Source organism: Hemicordylus capensis, chromosome 2 (genome assembly GCF_027244095.1).
Source record: "Hemicordylus capensis ecotype Gifberg chromosome 2, rHemCap1.1.pri, whole genome shotgun sequence".
NCBI classification, from domain to species: Eukaryota; Metazoa; Chordata; class Lepidosauria; order Squamata; family Cordylidae; genus Hemicordylus; species Hemicordylus capensis.
This window is the reverse complement of record NC_069658.1, coordinates 122,938,124-122,944,123: the sequence shown is the minus strand read 5'-3', so window position 1 is coordinate 122,944,123 and position 6,000 is coordinate 122,938,124. Positions and strand designations below refer to the sequence as shown.

General features: G+C 54.5%; 1 long non-coding RNA gene across 5 annotated transcripts in view; it reads left to right on the top strand.

Annotated features, from left to right (window-relative positions):
- The first annotated feature begins 918 nt into the window (after positions 1-918).
- LOC128341911 (uncharacterized) overlaps positions 919-6,000 on the top strand; it is a 69,309-nt gene continuing 64,227 nt past the window's right edge. For all 5 annotated transcript variants that reach the window (XR_008314659.1, XR_008314662.1, XR_008314661.1 and 2 more), the window contains exons 1-2: positions 919-1,096; positions 3,933-4,100. This is a non-coding gene — a long non-coding RNA (uncharacterized LOC128341911). The remainder of the gene's footprint in view (positions 1,097-3,932; positions 4,101-6,000) is intronic.

The window sequence follows — 6,000 nt, the reverse complement described above, 5'->3', positions numbered from 1 at the left end:
CTGATCACCCCTCCACACGCACAGGTTTTGGAAGCATACTGAGAAGGGAGATTCAGATGAGCAGTGCCCTCATGAGATAAAGGAACACACCAAGACTGCATCTGGACATCCTCTGCAGACTTCACACAGTGGGTGCACTCTCAGCACAACCCCATCCTTATAGTTATGTGCCAGTGGGTTTTGTCCCAACTGGCCCTTTATCATCTCTCTTTATCAGCAGCACACACACAGGCTGGTTGAGACACAGCAAATAAAAGCCCACTTGGTTTTCTCCAGAAATGTGAGTTCCCCAAAGACACATGTCCCCAAATCAGCAAGATGGCAGGATTTCAGTCCTCTTCACCTCTAAATTCATGATGAAAGGCAGTACTCTTCACCTCTCTGTGTCCTGTTCCACCAAAGGCAGCCCAGGGAACTATAGCACACCTCTGTTAGGGACCAGCCTCCTTTTGAAGCCAGCCTTGGCCAGCTTTGAAAGTGCCCACGGTGAGGGTTGCCGAGGGTTGCCAGTAGCTTCCTTTTCAGTCCTCATGCTTCATGCAAGCTTTACAACGAGTGTGAGGAGAGGCTCTCTGCAAAATCTGAAAGGGTCAGATCAGTCCCAGAGATCTGCACCAAGAATCTGCTACCTAAGGCACCTGTCTCACCCAGCCTCTTGCAAGAGCCGCCCCCCCGCCCCCGCCCAACATGTTTCACCAACAATACACAGACTGCCAGGCTTTCTCTTCCAGAATCTATTATATTAATTCTCGTAGACCTGCCTCTGTGGGGATGCGTCCCGGCAACCCAGAGGATTGGCTGGGCAGCGGACGCGCCGGATTGGCTGGGCAAGGGAAGTGGCCGCTTAGAAGGAAAAGAAGGAAAGTGGGCAAGCGGAGAGGAGAACTGAACGGACTGGGGTGGGGGAGGGGGGAAGCTGTGGGGAGAGAAAGCGGCGGAGCCTGGCTGGGCAGAGACACAGAAACGGCTGGCTGCTTCGGAAGACGCTCACTAGAGGAAGGGCCATGCAGGAAGGAGCCGGCTGAACGCTTGGCTGCCCAAGGAGGTGGCGGCAACGGCCAGCGGGGAAAACACAAGCAGCCTAGAAAGCGGCAGGGTGGGGTGAAAGCACGAATGAGAGAGAGAAAATGAGAGAGAAAGAGGGGGAAATGGAGGAGGGAGCAAGCTGAGGCAGAAGGCTGGGGGGGAGGGGACTGGGGCAGAAGGCTTGGGGGAGGGGACTAGGGCAGAAGGCTTGGGGGGAGAACGGACTGGGGCAGAAGGCTTGGGGGGAGAGTGGACTGGGGCAGAAGGCTTGGGGGAGAGCGGACTGGGGCTGAAGGCAGGGGGGAGATCAGACTGGGGCTGAAGGCTGGGGGGAGTGTACTGAGGAGGCAAGCGGTGGGCCGCAGAGCCGGTACTTGGCCCAGCGGCTGGCCTGCCAGGCAGCGGGCCCGGCCTGCCCGCGGAGGCCAGGCGGCGGTGGGCCCGGCTTGCCCGTGGAAGCCAGGCAGCGGGCCACAGAGACCAGCTTGCCCATGGAGGCAAGGCACCTGTGGGAGGCCAGGGCGGGAGGGAACCGGGCGGCGAAACTTCCCTGTTTGCCACCTGGGAGGAGGAGCAGAGGCGGCAGGGCCCTTTGCGGCCACCCACCACCCGGTAAGGCCTGTGGCAGCAGAGGTAAAGAACTCAGTGCAGGGAGGGCAAGAGAGAGTGGGGGAGGGGGAGGGAGGGCAGGAGAGAGTGGAGCAGGAGGGAGGCGCGTGGGGGAGATACAGAGCGAGCGAGAGAGGCGCGCGGGGAGAGACAGAGCGAGCGAGAGAGGCGCGCGGGGGAGAGACAGAGCGAGCGAGAGAGGCGCGCGGGGGAGAGACAGAGCGAGCGAGAGAGGCGTGGGGGGAGAGACAGAGCGAGCGAGAGAGGCGTGGGGGGAGAGACAGAGCGAGCGAGAGAGGCGCGCGGGGGAGAGACAGAGCGAGCGAGAGAGGCGCGCGGGGGAGAGACAGAGCGAGCGAGAGAGGCGCGCGGAGAGAGACAGAGCGAGCGAGAGAGGCGCGCGGGGGAGAGACAGAGCGAGCGAGAGAGGCGCGCGGGGGAGAGACAGAGCGAGCGAGAGAGGCGTGGGGGGAGAGACAGAGCGAGCGAGAGAGGCGCATGGGGGAGAGACAGAGCGAGAGAGGCATGGTGGGGGAGAGACAGAGCGAGCGAGAGAGGCGCGCGGGGGAGAGACAGAGCGAGCGAGAGAGGCGCGCGGGGGAGAGAGAGCGAGCGAGAGAGGCGCGGGGGAGAGACAGAGCGAGCGAGAGAGGCGCATGGGGAGAGACAGAGCGAGCGAGAGAGGCGCGGGGGGAGAGAGCGAGAGAGGCGCGGGGGAAAGACAGAGCGAGCGAGAGAGGCGCGGGGGAGAGACACAGCAAGCAAGAGAGGCACGGGGAGAGACAGACCAAGAGAGGCAGGGGGGAGACAGAGCGAGAGAGGCATGGTGGGGGGAGAGACAGAGCGAGCGAGAGAGGCAGTGTGGGGGGCAGAGCGAGCAAGAGAGCTGTTGTGGGGGGGACAGAGCAAGTGAGAGAGCTGTGGGAGGACCAGCCAAACAAATTCTCCCAAATAACCCCAAAAAGGAAGTGAACTACCGCACAGATGCTCTGTGCGGGTTCAGCTAGTCTACATATATATAATTCTCCTGGGTGTGCCCAGGGTAAATGCGTCCCGGCAACCCAGCTGATTGACTGGCTGGCAGAGGCACCTGATTGGCTAAGGTGCACCCAGGAGAATTGGCTGGCCGGAAGGCCGCTGAGGCAAGGCGGCGGCCATGCACGGCGGCAGTAGTGGGCCAGGCTGCGACCCATGGCAGCAGTAGTGGGCCAGGCCACGGCGGTGGGCCAGGCCGCGGTGGTGGGCCAAGCCACGGCGGCAGCAGAAGAATTGGCTGGCCGGGCAGCTGCGGGCCCAGCATGGCAGAAGTAGTGGGCCAGGTGGCAGGTCTGGACCATCCGCTGACGCGAGGAAGAGGTGGCGGGCCCGGATGGCAGGCGGCAGCAGGCCTGGCCGCGGCGGTGGCACTCAGCCGGGCCAGAGACTGGGGTGTGGGGAGAGAGGCGGTGGATCCGGCCCAGCGCGGAGGCAAGGCGGGGAGGCAGTGGCAGCGGCCCGGCCGGAGACTGGGGCGGGGCAGGAGAGGTTGCCGGCCCCCAAAAACGCACAGATGCTCTGTGCGGGGGTCAGCTTGTATTATTTTATTTATTGTTCCATTTTATTTATTTATTGTTCAGTTTTTGTAGGTCTTCCATGATGCATCTCAAGGTGGTTTACAAAAGTTAAAATACAACAAAATTCCATTAACGTTACATTTAAAACTTTCAAATCAATCAAACAATTAAAACCATAAAACGCCAAGAAACAATTAGAAACAAACGCAAGAAAGCTGAGAAACCTGGCGCCTCTAGGAAGTAAAAGCTTGAGTAAATTTTTTTTAAAGTCTTTTTTGTTTTTTAAAAGCAGGCACAGTTGTCACACAGAGCGAATGTTTTTTGGGGGGAGCATTCCAGAGTCCACATGCTTGACTTTATAGCATGTGGACCATCAGCTTCTTAGCTTCTATTGGTCTCCTGAAGCCCTCAGCTCCCGTGAATGTTCTGCTTCCTATATATCTGTTCACACACCTTCCTTTTGCCCTCACAACTATGACTATGAAGGGCATTCATTATTATTTATGCTTCCCACCCCACCCCACCCCCCACCACCCAATTTTTAGCCTTTTGTGTGTGCATAGGAACCTAACCCCTAGATTCCCATAGAGGTAAGGTTTCATTATTTGTTGGTTCTGTATTTGTGCCTATAGCCGAGAACGGAACCCCCACGAATAACAAGGGCCACGTGTACAAGCATCTGCTGCTTGAAGAACTGAAACAGTTCCCTTCAGTTCATTCACATGGCCTTCTCATCCCTTCTAGGCTTGCTTCTTAAGTGTATCTTCTGCCATGGTGAAGAGAGCAAGGAAAGAAGCATACAAGCCTCAGCTTGCTCCCAGTTCTGCCCCAGCATTGAATCCTGGCATAGCAGATCCTGTGGTAGATCAAGAATGGTGCCTTTCAGGAAGGCTGATATTTTTCCATAACCATGTAAGCAGCAGCTTATTTCAGGTCTTCTAAAATGTGCATGCCAATTCCTGCACAATTTTTACAGAAGATGCATTGTTCACCACATTGTACCATTTTTGTTCAAAACGTCAGCTTCTGTAATACTGTCTGATTAGATGTCATATGCTGGGAGTAACCAAACAGCTGCACCAGAAAAGGAAGCACTATAGACGGCAGCAATAAGAATAGCAGGTCATCTGGCTTGTTCCATGCCTTTTTGTGTGGAATGTTCAGGAAGTAGAAGAGCATCATGTTCTGGCCCTTTTATTTGCTAGAGATTAAAGGGGGGGGGATTTGATCTTCCAGATAGCAAACACCAATTAGGCTAAAACTGCACATTTCTAAACATCTGTGTCAGATGCACTGGCTGTATTTTTACCATAAAAGGGTCATTCATCTGTGAATAAGGCTTCATATTTTTAAGGGTGAAAAGACCACACAAAGCAGCTCAAAATTACTGTTTTTAAAATGAAATGTTTTTCCACCCTGGCCGTTCTGTGGGGAAAGTATTTGCCTGACTCATGTTGTCTAGTCACAAAGTGATGCGTTACCTATGGGTGGGGCTTAGCAAGGATGAATTTTTTTAACCTTTTTTAAAACGGAATCTGCTACTTTGCCTAATTATGGGGATGAGTTTGGAAAAATTTGCTTTAAGATTTATTGAATTAAACCCAGATTTTAGAAAACTATCCCAAATAGCAAGGAAGAAAGGGCAGAAAGTCAGTTACAGTTCAGACTCAAATGCAGCACATAACCCTTGGAATCTGTAGACCGGGTCTCACGATCAGTGAGACCCGGTTTTTACTGGTGAGCGAGCAGGGAGCCCTGGGCGGCCAGATCGGCCACCCACAAGATGGTCGGCCCCGTGACAGAGCCAGCAGGGGGTGGGGGGAGCGGGGCCGTGAGGCCCCTGCAAGCCCCAGTATGCCTTGCACGAGCACGCAGGGCATATTGGGGAGACCTCCAGAGCTGGGAGGCAGCTTTTTGCCTCCCGGCCGGGGGGGGGGGGGGGGAGGAAGGGGTCTACTCATGAGTAGGTGTGGCGTGAAGCCACGCCGCGGCTACTCATGAGCCTAAAAAGCAGGTTTGCTGAAGCACTCGCTCCGCAAACCTGATTTCTAGCAGAGGTTCTCGAGTGGGTTACCCGCTCAAGAACCACCGGGCTTGGCTGCGAGTCCGGAGGTTCTTACGGCCAACAAAAATTGGGCTAGGCTCTCCTAGCCCGATTTTTGTTGGTCATGAGAATCGCCCCTGTGTGTCATGGAATATTTCCAAACATCTCAGAATCAGAGTCTGTGTTAAGGAACAGTACAACATAAATAAGGAAGGTGAAAAGACATTTTCACTTATGCTGACCGGGTAAACTGAATGGGAAGGGGCAAGATAAGGGAGGTGCTATCATGAACATTATCCCCCACAAAAATAAGCAGCAATTATATGGTCTTGTCTATGAATTGTTAGACCAATTGTCTACCAATTGGTTTACCCGATGATCCCAATTGATAGACGAGCTCTCCTGGTTTTCCAGTGAGAGCTGGTCTACCAATTGAGATCAGCGAGTAGACCAACCCCCCACTCCCGATTTTGTGCATCAGTCCACCTCGGAGGGCAAGTCTACCCGCTGATCCAAATTGTTAGACCTGCTCTCCCAGGTGAGGGGGAGTGCCATTTTGAGGCCCATTTCCCCAGAAAAATTGGCCTCAAAATGGCTCATGAATCACCCAAATCAATTCAGGTGATTTGGTGCTGATTTGTCATGGTAGCTAGCCAAGCCAGCTGATTTTAATTAATTTAGGGGTCTGCAATTTGATTCAACCTCAAATCAAATAGCAGATTTTGCTTTGTGAACACCCCTATCTGCCATGCATTTGAAGGGTCTATA